This window comes from Sinocyclocheilus anshuiensis, unplaced genomic scaffold (assembly GCF_001515605.1).
Source record: "Sinocyclocheilus anshuiensis isolate Anshui unplaced genomic scaffold, SAMN03320099.WGS_v1.1 scaffold202, whole genome shotgun sequence".
Classification (NCBI taxonomy): domain Eukaryota; kingdom Metazoa; phylum Chordata; class Actinopteri; order Cypriniformes; family Cyprinidae; genus Sinocyclocheilus; species Sinocyclocheilus anshuiensis.
Window position 1 is genome coordinate 21119 of NW_015542342.1, and position 13533 is coordinate 34651.

The 13533-nt window shown below is 36.9% G+C and overlaps 1 pseudogene; it reads left to right on the forward strand.

The window, feature by feature from the left end:
- Positions 1-13533, forward strand: part of LOC107691237 (transducin beta-like protein 3) — a 28038-nt pseudogene that overhangs the window by 6712 nt on the left and 7793 nt on the right.

Consider the following 13533-nt stretch of genomic DNA (forward strand, 5'->3'; position numbering starts at 1 on the left):
ACAGCAAAAAAAAAAAAAACATTGGTTTTTGGCCAATATTTTTTATTTTATTTTATTTATATTAATATTGGATATTTAATTTTTATGCACATTTCCCATATTTTAAATGTAGACCTGTGCCAACATCTAATGCTCACTTAAAACGAATCTTTCAAAACACTAGTAATTTAATAACACTCTTAAATGTAATCTTTAGCAAATCTCAAAATGATCCATTTTCATACTGTACATTACAACACTGATGCCTAAATTTTAGTGCTGTCAAATCGCATCCAAAATAAAGTTTTTGTTTGCATAATATATGTGTGTGTGCTGTGTATATTTATTATGTATATATAAATACACACACATGCTTGTATATATTTCAGAAAAATATGTTATGTTTATATATTAAATATATTTATTTACAATATAAATTATATGAATATAAATATAGACATGTAAATATTTTTAAAATGTACTGTATCTGTGTGTATTTATATATACATAATAAATATACACAGTACACACATATATTATGCAAACAAAAACTTTGATTTTGTATGCGATTAATCGCGATTAATCATTTGACAGCAGTACTAAATTTACTAGTAGCAATTAAAAATTAATTTTAGATTTAATGGCTGCATATATAGCAGTCGAAATGCTTTTTTTGGGTGTTTTGAAAAAAAAATTAAAAATGACTGATTCAGTAAGTGATCTTGAGGTTAATGGCAGAACAATGAGACCATTTATATGTGACCCTGGAGCACAAAACCAGTCATAAGGGTCAATTTCTCAAAATTGAGATTTATACACAATCTGAAAGCTGAATAAATAATCTTTCCATTGATGTATGGTTTGTTAGGATCGGACAATATGTGGCTGAGATACAACTATTTGAAAATCTGGAATCTGAGGGTGCAAAAAAATCTAAATATTGAGAAAATCATCTTTAAAGTTGTCCAAATTAAGTTCTTGGCAATGCATATTACTAATCAAAAATTAAGTTTTGATATATTTACAGTAGGAAATTTACAAAATATCTCCATGGAACATGATCTTTACTTAATATCCTAATGATTTTTGGCATAAAAGAAAAATCTATAATTTTGACCCATACAATGTATTGTTGGCTATTGCTACAAATATACCCCAGCGACTTAAGACTGCTTTTGTGCTCCAGGGTCACATGTCTTATTCGAAATAAAGTTGTTGCATCTTGTCAAAATAAAAAAAAATGCATACATTACAAACCCTTTTAAATTATGAATGAAAAAATATTATTCATTATTAAATGTCATTGTTTAAATATGTGCATTTTAGTTATCTGTAGGCTTTTTTTTAGTGCATTCATAAAAAATAAAAAAAATCTAATAATTTTGGTGCTGTTTGGTGCCTCTATGCATTGCATATATGGAATACCCTCTGGTGTTCTGCTGTTTTCCGCAGGTGTTCTTCGAGTGTGGGACTCCAGCTCAGCGCGCTGTGTGTTCACTCGGATGCTGCCTGATGCTCCAGCTCTCAAAACAGGAGGACGATTTAGACCCGCGCAGTCTGATGCACCTTCTGCCCATGCCACAGTCCAACAGACTGGCCACCGTCACCGCAGAGCACAACCTCCTCATCTATCAGATGCCCGCTCTCACTGTACAGCAGCAGGTGAGCCTTACAATCCACCTTCTCATCACTGTAGATAGCTATATCCTCAACTTAATACAAATCAGAACCTGGAATGGTAAACCATTGGGCTTGTTTTTCTCTTCTTATAAAGTTTGTCGGCTACAATGATGATATCCTGGATGTGAAGTTCCTGGGGAAGGATGACACGCATATAGTCGTGGCCACTAACAGCTCTCAGCTGAAGGTGTTTGAGTTGGCCACTAACAGCTGTCAGATTCTCTATGGACACACAGGTGAGTGAGCCACTAGAGGGCAGTATATACTGTGTGTTTTAATTCAAAACCGTTCCTTTTAAGCAACAAACACTTTAAGCTTGCTATCTCATGACCCCACTGTTAGACCTGCAAGGATTAATCAATAAAAACAAATGAAGAAAATCGTTTTTTTTGCACAAGAACCCATATCAGTGATTTAATTTGGCTGTAATGAAAACACATTTCTATGCAAAAAACACATTTGAGCAATGGTCAAAGATCAGTAGAAAACACGCGACTCAAGCTAACCAAAACTAAAACAGAGCCAGGGTCATTACAATTAACTAAAACTAAATCCATGAAAAATTGCTTCTTGAAATAAAATAAACATTAATTGAAGCTTATTTCATTTCACCAGATGCCAAGGCAACATTTCTCATGTTCATTTAGTTTTAACTTGATGTGCTAAAATAACTAAAACTGTGCTCTATACCAGCACACACACACTCACACAAAAATGAATAATTACTGTATAGAAATTTTTAAAGAGCAACAACTAATAAAACTTTACTAAAACCTTAACATTTAAGATAGAAAATAAGTAATTTAAAGTAATGAAAATTAGTATTTAAAATAAATAACGCTTGATTGAAACAAAAAAGATGACTAGTATAGAGTTTTGTCTGGGCAGGTTGAGGTGTGTGAGTGTGCGTGTGTGTGTGTGTGGGTGTGTGTGAGAGTGTGTGTGGGTGTGGGTGTGTGTGTGGGTGTGTGTGAGAGTGTGTGTGGGTGTGTGTGTGTGTGCATGTGTGAGAGAGTGCGTGTGAGAGAGAGAATGCGTGTGAGTGTGTGTGTGTGTGTGTGTGTGCGTGTGAGAGAGAGCGTGTGAGTGTGAGAGTGTGTGTGTGTGCGTGTGAGAGAGAGTGCGTGTGAGTGTGAGAGTGTGTGTGTGTGTGCGTGTGAGAGAGAGTGCGTGTGAGTGTGAGAGTGTGTGTGTGTGTGTGCGAGAGAGAGTGCGTGTGAGTGTGAGAGTGTGTGTGTGTGTGTGCGAGAGAGAGTGCGTGTGAGTGTGAGAGTGTGTGTGTGTGTGTGCGAGAGAGAGTGCGTGTGAGTGTGAGAGTGTGTGTGTGTGTGTGCGAGAGAGAGTGCGTGTGAGTGTGAGAGTGTGTGTGTGTGTGTGCGAGAGAGAGTGCGTGTGAGTGTGAGAGTGTGTGTGTGTGTGTGCGAGAGAGAGTGCGTGTGAGTGTGAGAGTGTGTGTGTGTGTGTGCGAGAGAGAGTGCGTGTGAGTGTGAGAGTGTGTGTGTGTGTGTGCGAGAGAGAGTGCGTGTGAGTGTGAGAGTGTGTGTGTGTGTGTGCGAGAGAGAGTGCGTGTGAGTGTGAGAGTGTGTGTGTGTGTGTGCGAGAGAGAGTGCGTGTGAGTGTGAGAGTGTGTGTGTGTGTGTGCGAGAGAGAGTGCGTGTGAGTGTGAGAGTGTGTGTGTGTGTGTGCGAGAGAGAGTGCGTGTGAGTGTGAGAGTGTGTGTGTGTGTGTGCGAGAGAGAGTGCGTGTGAGTGTGAGAGTGTGTGTGTGTGTGTGCGAGAGAGAGTGCGTGTGAGTGTGAGAGTGTGTGTGTGTGTGTGCGAGAGAGAGTGCGTGTGAGTGTGAGAGTGTGTGTGTGTGTGTGCGAGAGAGAGTGCGTGTGAGTGTGAGAGTGTGTGTGTGTGTGTGCGAGAGAGAGTGCGTGTGAGTGTGAGAGTGTGTGTGTGTGTGTGCGAGAGAGAGTGCGTGTGAGTGTGAGAGTGTGTGTGTGTGTGTGCGAGAGAGAGTGCGTGTGAGTGTGAGAGTGTGTGTGTGTGTGTGCGAGAGAGAGTGCGTGTGAGTGTGAGAGTGTGTGTGTGTGTGTGCGAGAGAGAGTGCGTGTGAGTGTGAGAGTGTGTGTGTGTGTGTGCGAGAGAGAGTGCGTGTGAGTGTGAGAGTGTGTGTGTGTGTGTGCGAGAGAGAGTGCGTGTGAGTGTGAGAGTGTGTGTGTGTGTGTGCGAGAGAGAGTGCGTGTGAGTGTGAGAGTGTGTGTGTGTGTGTGCGAGAGAGAGTGCGTGTGAGTGTGAGAGTGTGTGTGTGTGTGTGCGAGAGAGAGTGCGTGTGAGTGTGAGAGTGTGTGTGTGTGTGTGAGAGAGAGAGAGAGAGAGTGTGTGTGTGTGCTGGTAATGCACTTGCTTGTGGTGTTTTCCACAGCGGAAGTTATCATTAGATTCATATCTGTAAATTAAATTCATGCGAACGCCAAAGCTTTGACTGAGCGAGACAAAGACTGCACAACAGATTAGATTAAAATATTCATTTAGATCAAATATGTGTTCTTCGACCAGGTTTAAAAGGAAGCAATGTTGTCGATGTCGTTGTTGTCAGTTAAAACTATTGAAAATAGTTTTCTGCAATTGAAATAAAAATGAAATGAAATGGAAATATTAGATGAAAAACTTAAGATTACAAAAACGAAAATTAGAAGTGTTGCCTCAGCAACTATCTAAAATAATTGTAAATACTATAATACTAAAACTATAACAGAACTAAAAATCTATATTTCGAAAAATACAAAAGTACATAACATAAAGTTACTAAAACAAATTAAAATTCAATAAATATAATGAGAATTGTATTAAAAAATGCAGCTAAGCTATTGTTTGTTTGTTTGTCTTCCCTCCAGTTTGCACATTGTTTTGAGGTAGTCATCATCAGGCAGAAAGTAATATAAATAGTATTCTTCATAAGCATAGTGACAGTGGACAGGTTGATGTGTGTCAGGTTGTTTTGACAGGTCTGTGTGCTTTTATTGTTTTGTTTTAATGAAAGAACCATTGTTAGTTGCAGCCTGACATCCCAGGGTTGTGAAACGCATTCATTTTCTCTCTTAGTTCATTAAGTGTAAAAACAGCTGGCTTTAAACTTTAAAAAGGGAATGTCGGACTGACTGCATTCTGCTTCAGTCATCAGTCTACATTGTTGACACCGTCAGTGCACAGTAATCTTTAAATCATCTGACAATCTGTCTGCAGATACCGTCTTATCTATTGATGTCTTCCGCAAAGGCTCCATGTTTGCAAGCTGTGCAAAGGTGATTCTTTTACGCTGCACCAGTAGCCTTTCACTGGCTTGGCACGCCATTCAAAACATCAGATTCTGAATGTACAGCTTTGCCCACACTTGGAAAGATGACGTTTATGTAACCTTTTGCACAGGACAACTCCTTGAGGCTGTGGAAAATGGATCTGAAGAGCGGCCACGTGCACTGCGTGGCTCAGGGCAGCAGACACTCCAATGCCGTGGGCTCTGTCGCCTGCTCCAGGTCTGATCTCCGTTAGATTTACATTTAGTCATTTAGCAGAAGCTTTTATCCAAAGCGACTTACAATTGAGGACAATGGAAGCAATCAAAATCAACAAAAAGCAATGATATGCAAGTGCTATAACAAGTCTCAGTTAGCTTAACGTAGTACACATAGCAAGGTTTTTTTTAAATCATATAATAAATAAAAAGAAAACAGATAGAATAGAGCAAGCTAGTGTTAGAGACCTTTTTTGCTTTTGTTAATCAGAAGTCAGAAAGTCAGAATTATAATTGTATAATAAATAAAAAGAAAACAAATAGATAGAATGCAAAACGATTAGAGAAGCAAGTGTTAGTTTTTTTTTTTTTTAAAGAAAACAAGCAGTTAGTAAATAAATAGAGTGCAAGTCTAAAAGGGGCAAGTTTTTTTTGTTTTTTTAAAGAATAGAATTAGAATAGAGAGAGCTAGAGTTAGAGGGTCAAAAAAGATGGAAGAGATGTGTTTTAGGCGTTTCTTGAAGATGGTTAAGGACTCAGCTGCTGGGATTGAGTTGGGCAGGTCATTCCACCAGGAGGGAACAGGCAGTGGTGTAGTGGAGGGTATACGCAGGTGTACGGCGTATACCCACTTCTTTATCAGTCGGCTTTGCGTATACCCACTTCTAAATCCCCTCTGATGCGCATCATTCAGTAGTGCCCTGCATTAGCCAAAATCATGACAGTCCACCATGACTAGCTAATCAAATCGCATGTGAATAAATGCAAATATTCCCTAAACATACCCAGTAAAGACAGTGATGCGGTCAGAATGCGCCGGCTTCCCTTTGAATTTGATTGATGATTGCGCCCGCCTCTCATCTCGACAAATCACGTGAATGCAAGCGGAGTCGGTCTGGGGCTTGAGTGCATGTCAGGGAGGCGCGCAGAGTGATAAAATATTATTTAATTATTGACTCCTAATTTGAATCTGTACACTATAATGAAAACAATACCTTAAAAATGAAAAGAAGCAAGTTTTTGCAATCAACGAACGAACGAACGAACGAACGCATGCACCCACGTGCGAGCGAGGGATTGTGAAGCATTGCAAACAAGCTCGTCGGTTTAATTACAAAAACTGCTAAGTTATCACCTCATTGCTGAGAAATATATGTAGCTTTTAGCTGTTGTATTTTCAAAATTCACGGGGCGGGGGTTGAAAACCAGCTCCTGAATGTGCAATTTCTAAAAAGTTTCCATCTCAATAAAATGCGAGCGCATACAGCACGCCGGCATTAAAACGCCATTAAAAATCTTTGAGCAAACGTGTCGTCCTCGCATTGGGAGTTCCGTGGAGAATCGGATATGTGTGTTTAGATGGAGGTCAGATGTCAATTGTATTAAAAATGCTCTAAACTATTTTATTTTTTATTATTTTTGTTATTTTTTTTTGTGCACTATATAGTAGGCTATATAGATACATTGTAAAAAGGTATGGGGAAAGTAGGGGGTTACTATTTGCCCGTCACTGTATGCCATGGAAGAAACTGTCAGTCAAACATAGGAGTAGGCTGCACAATTCTGGATAAATTGATCACAATTTTTTTACAATTTTCTTTGGTATCAAATAGAGATCATGATCCTCCTACAGATAACTAAATAAAATAGCTTGTCTACTAGAGGTTCTGACAAAATGTTAATTGTTGCAGTCTATGTAATTTTTACATTTAAATTATTTATTGCAAAATATGCACCTCTTTTGTGGCTAATATTAATTTCATAATGATCCTTACTCCGTGAAGTCAAGTAGCAGAAGTTACAGTAAGTGAAAATGTGCAAATACTACTGGCCCATTTTGGGGTGAACGAAATATGCAAGACTATAGTCTTACGTCACTGTTTATAGCACAGGCTGTTCATCCTTTGCTTGGCCGCTTAAAACAATGGGGACATAAATTAAGAGTATACCCACTTCTCCAGGCACCACTACACCACTGCTTAGAGGTAAGACTCAAACCACTGGAGTGTGGTTTCTGAGATGCCCTTTGCCAATAGGGTTGACAGGAGGATCTGGTGGTTAACCATGTCAAAAGCAGAGGACAGATCCAGCAAGATAGATCCGTTAGATAAGCAATATAAGCTAAGACACGTTCAGAAACACCTGCAGTGTGTGATCATACTGTAGGACTGATAACACAGTCTGTCACATTTAGATCAATGATTGCGACAGGCCTGATCATAATAACCTATTCTAATATAGTTCATGAACTTTTTTCAGTTGCCAAGCTATGCAGCACTTACTGGCTTTTTTTTACAAAACCTTTGAACGTGGCCTATCTTATCAGATTTTTAAAGAACCAGAACTATTGATTTTATAACGGTATACTAATTTGTAATGTTTCTTAACATATTTGTCACTTTATATTATGTGAACTTAAAAGCTGTTCAAATAAGTACGCCTGTTTCTGTGCCAGTGTTAATGTAGCACTGAGAACCTTTTATAGGATCCTTTTATATATTTACATTTTAAATTTAAAGTTTGTTTTTGTATTTTTTGTTTTTTTTAAATATGTCTATACAGTTTTTATTAATTTTTATTTCAGTTTTAGTTTTTAGGGCATAAAGTTAAAAATGAGAAATTGGCATCTAGCTGAAAAAAGTTTTTTTTTGTTCAGTTAACATTTCAGTTTGACTTTAACTTTGATCTCAATTAGATGTTTTTGAACTGATTTATTTACATAATTATTTACTTTGAATATCACAAATATACAAAATGTACACTAATAATGCCTCGAATAAAAATGGGAAACTTGTAGCTTGTAAATTGTATTATTTACTGAACTGTTTGTAGTTAATACATATTAAATACGTATCTCAAGCAATACATTTTTTAAAAATGTTTTTAGTTTTAGTTAATCATAATAACCCTGTCGCTGTATGCAGGTTAAAGAAAGCCTTCCTGGTGTCGGGCAGTCAGGACTGTACTATTAAGGTGTGGGATCTGCCTAACCCTCTTCCTGATGTGGGATGTGAACCGGTCTTGATGACGGCACGACTGCCCCGGTCACGTTCTTTCTCGTTCAGGAAATGTGTTCAACGAAACTGTCAGAAAATGTTACAAAAATGTTGACAGCTGAAACCATGCTCTTGAGTTTGTCTTCCTCCGGTGTTGTGAAGGATGTTAGGATGTTAAGCTTCTTAAATATATATATTATAATATATAGGTATTTTCATTAGAGTTGTATTTATCAGACACAACAAAAAAAAAGATCTCAATTAGGTGTTTTTGAACTATACACTAAATACCAACAATACAAAAAATGGGAAACGTAGCAATTAACAGCAGCATTTACTTATTATATTATTTTGTGAACTGTTTGTAATAAATGCTATTATTTTAATAAATGTAATCTACAAAGTACAGTATTCTGCACATACATTTTAATTAATTGTATACCTGTACTACAAAACTGTATACTACCATTCGAAAGTTTGGGGTTGGTAAGATTTGCTCAATGCATTTGAACGAAGTCTCTTATGCTCAGCAAGGCTGCAGTTATTTATTCAAAAATGCAGTAAAACTACTGTTTTATTGTGAAATATTATTGCTATTTAAAATAACTGTTTACTGTTGTGATATATTTTAAAGTGTTATTTATGAATGAAATTTCAGCATCATTACTCCAGTTTTCAATATCACATGATCCTTCAGAAATCATTCTGATATGCTGATTTCCCCAATAAAGCAGCATTTAATTGAAATAGAAATCCTTATTAACATATATATTTACTTATTTCAGACTTTTAAATGATAGTGTATATAATCGAATCATCCAATTAACCCCCCCCCTCAGACTTTGTTTGGTGCTGTCACAATTCTGAACAATGAATCTAAGTTAGTAGTGTTGCTACTTTTAACCCATTACTCCCCAGTTTGTCACTTTATTTTCCATCATCTTCTCTTCTGTTGTCCTGTCTCTTCCTCATATGTTCCTGAAGGATGTGAACAGCATGACCATCTTTCCCAATGACAAGCTGCTGGCCTCTGGCTCTCAGGACCGCTCGGCTAAACTCTGGTCGCTGGCAGATATGAGTCTGTTAGGTGTCTTCAGAGGTCACAGTCGAGGTGTTTGGTGTGTTCAGTTCTCGCCTGTGGACCAGGTCTTGGCCAAGGCCTCGGCGGACGGCTCCATCAAAATCTGGATCATTCAAGACTTCAGCTGCCTCAAGGTGAGTTACACGTACATGTTTAAAGAGCTGTTCAGGTAAGTTTGATATGTGATTTCAAGAGATTATATTTCCCATTCTTTTTTCCCATGAGGATTTAAAAAAGATTAAAAAAGAGGTACAAGACATGAACCAAGCCAACCAGCTAAGAGGTGAATCATATGATCACTAACTTTGATTTAAAGCAAAAAAAATTAAATTCAGACAAAAAGGTATAGGACTGTGTACTTACAGCTTTAAAGGGATAGTTCACCCAAAAATGAAAATGTGATGTTTATCTGCTTACCCCCAGGGCATCCAAGATGTAGGTGACTTTGTTTCTTCAGTAGAACACAAACGAAGATGTTTAACTCAAACCGTTGCAGTCTGTCAGTCTTATAATGCATGGCAATGGGCTCCACGGCTTCGAGAGTAAAAAAAACATACACAGACAAAACCAAATTAAACCCTGCGGCTCGTGGCGATACACTGAGGTCTTAACACACAAAACGATCGGTCTGTGCAAGAAACTGAACAGTATTTATATCATTTTTTACCTCTGATCCACCGCGATGTCCAACTGTCCTGAGCGCGCTCACAGCATTCCTATGCAGTCAGTTTCAGCTCAGACTCAGATGTGCTAGAGCACTGTTAAACACGGGAATGTGAAGTGGAACAATGCTGCAATCATTAATGCTTCCATTACCAAGAGAAAAGCGGCATTGTTTTTTTTTTACTTCATTATGATGAATATGTTCCACTTCCTTATTTCTGGATTCTTACGTACTGCTTTTTTAAAGCAACTTAAGTTATTCATACATTGCCGTTCAGAATTTGGGGGTCACACTTTTTTTATTTATTTATTATTTTTTTTTTTGGTAAAGAAATTAATACTTCTATTCCGCAAGGATGCACTAAATTGGTCAAAGTTATAATGTTACAAAATATATATATTTTTTTTACATTCTATTAATCAAAGAATCCTGGAAAAATGTCACTGTTAAAAAATATTAAGCTGCACAACTGTTTTCTCCGTGAAGCAAAGTACTGAGCAAGATTCCTACAATATAATAGAACTTGATTCATCCATCGGTTTTTGATTGGGCATGTAATATAATGGATATCAATGGTCACATCTCCGGTCTGTGTAACGCAACGCTTCTTCTTTTATAGTTGCATATAGAACAAATGAATGTAATTTCACAACTGAAAAATGATCATTTAACACACGATTCTTAGATAACACACCAAAGGTATGCGCACACTGCCTACTAATTATCAAGCTATTTTCACTACTATATGAAACCGGATGCTGAGCTATAGTATCATGCTCCCAAAATGGAATAAATAGCTTTCTTTGGTGCACAAATAATAATTTTCACTCTAGCAAAAAAACATTTCTGTTCATTGGTTATGGTTGCTGTGTTTTTTTTCCCCGTTGTCTATACATGCTATACAGTTTCAGTGCATTAGTTTGTTTGTATTTCTCATTGTCTTTCTCTTCATGTAAGGACGTGACTGAAGTGGAGCTGGCAGAGGAGCAGGCCAAACAAGAAGACCAAGTCCTTAAGTAAGTCACCGCCCGCATTGCAATTAGTAACAAACGAATGCAGTCAGCCGTATAGACATGTGATTGAAGACTGACAAGGCTGGATGCCAAAACATTTTGCCAAGCTAAGCAAACTCGTCTCTTTGACAACTGAATCCTGATGTTGAAACAACGTTTCCTGAACCGTTAAAGCAGTTTACTTTTACCTGATCCTGGTCTTAATACATCATAGCTTAAACATGAACATTCTGGACTCGTTATGGTCATATTAATGATTAGTGTCATTTTCCAATATTAAAGGGATAATTCACCCAAAAATGAAAATGCTGTCTTCATCTAGTCACCGTCATGAAGATATATTTCATGAAACCTGAGAGATTTCTGTCCATTAAAAGTCAAAGTTCAAGTCAAAACTTTCACACAATCATAAAGACATCGTAAAAGAAATCCACATGATTTGAGCGGTTTAATCTCAAGTGTGTCTCATGAAGACACATTCACTTTATATGATGAACAGATTTAATTTAGGCTTGTATTCACATCAACACGAATACATAGAGCTCATCAAATATGGTAAATAGAAACACAACTGTACATACAATTACATTTATTATGTCTTTATAAACTCTTTGAAGCTTCAAAACCTTCAGTGCAGGGACAGAAATCACTCATGTTTTATTCAAAATGTCTTTGTGTTTTGAAGGTTGAAAGTTTTATGTTTTTAAATGATGCCTGGATTTTCGCATTTTGGGTGAACCTTCCCTTTTATATCATCATTTTTGAAAGTATTGTCTGTCATTCCCAAATAAAACGTCAGAAACATGTAGTTTGAGCGTTTATGGATGCTGTGGCGTATTCACAGGCAGCAGGAACTGTCAGATTTACTTCATGAGAAGAAGTATGTGAAGGCTCTGGGAGTCGCTATCTCTCTGAATCAGCCGCACACTGCATTACGAGTCATCAGAGGTACTTTCTCTTTCATTTCTCTGCATTGAGTCAACATGCCTGCTCTACTTAACAACCGCATTTATTTTAAATGGCCACTTTGATTTGTTCAATATAAAATCAGGTAGAGCCACATTATAATACTCCATGATGTTTATTCACCTGAAATCTGAGAATCTCCTCCACTTCTGTTTAATTGTCCTGTTTTTTGTTTTTGTGACAGGATTATTTTTTTTTTCTTGGAAAAAGTGAATGAGCTTTAGTTCTTGAATGTCATCACTCCAAACTCTAGCTAATTTTCGATGATGGCTTATGATTGTGAAAGACGACGTTTGGTGAATTATTTCTCATTGTCTTGTATTTGAATGAGGTTCTTTTATCCACAGCCACAGTGTGTAAACAGAGTATGACAGGTGTTTTCAACAGCACTCCTTCAGAAATTCCAGCGTTGCTCTTTAGCTGAACTGGTCAAACCTCAAAAATGCCAAATCTAAAAGAAAAAAAATCTTGTTTTTGCTCTAAATACTTTCATATATTATCCAAACACACTCACACAAACACTCACACAAACACACACACACACTCATATAATCTCTCACACACACACACACACAAACACACACACACACACACACACACTCATACAATCTCGCACACACAAACACACTCACACACACGCACACACAAACACACGCACACACAAACAAACGCGCACACACACACACGCGCACACACACACACACACACAAACACACACAATCTCACACACACAAACACAATCTCTCACACAATCTCAGACACACACACACACACACACATGCGCACACACACACACACACACACACATATATATATATATACAATGCTTAACAAATTTATTAAACCACCTGTCATAATAAATACAAAACAAATATTTAGGAATCTGTCAAAAACTTGTTTAAAACTAAAACTTTTTTTGTTATTTATTAGGCAAATAACAAACTGAAACAACTAAATAGTCTGTATTCACACCTAATAACCAAAGAAAATTATATATTTTATTTTTATTGTGTGCCTGCTTTGGCCTTGATAACAGCTTGCGTTCTTGCTGGCATTGTTTTATGTACTTTTCCACAGTCTCTGTTGTTATTGACTTCCAAATAGTTTGCTTTTGATGAAACTTTTGTGCAGTCTATCTTTAAATCCATTAAATCCCAACAATAATTATATTTCAGCATTAGAAATACAGTGACGAAAGAGCTTACACATGCTGGTGTGGAATAACCAAAACATAAAAAATTATTTTGGTATTCACCAATAGTTTAGGGCAGCTGTGGTCTAAGCACTGTATGTATATATATATATATATATACGTATATGTGTATATGTAGTTGTAAAATATATTATTCCGGACAGTACTAAATAAAAAGTAACATGCATTTTGTATGATCTCTTATTTTGCTAAAATAATTAACATTTTGCGGATTCTGCAAGATGTATATAAACTTTTGACCACAATTGTATACAAAATAAATGGGATAGAAATAACATGAATGATTTATATATGGTTCATCCTATAATTTAGGGTACATTTTGTGTCCATTGATGAAAATTATATTTTTTTTCTTCAGAAGTATCATATTTAGGACAATATTTGTCCGAGATACAACTATTTGAAAATCTGGAATCTGAGGGTGCAAAAAAAATCTAAATATT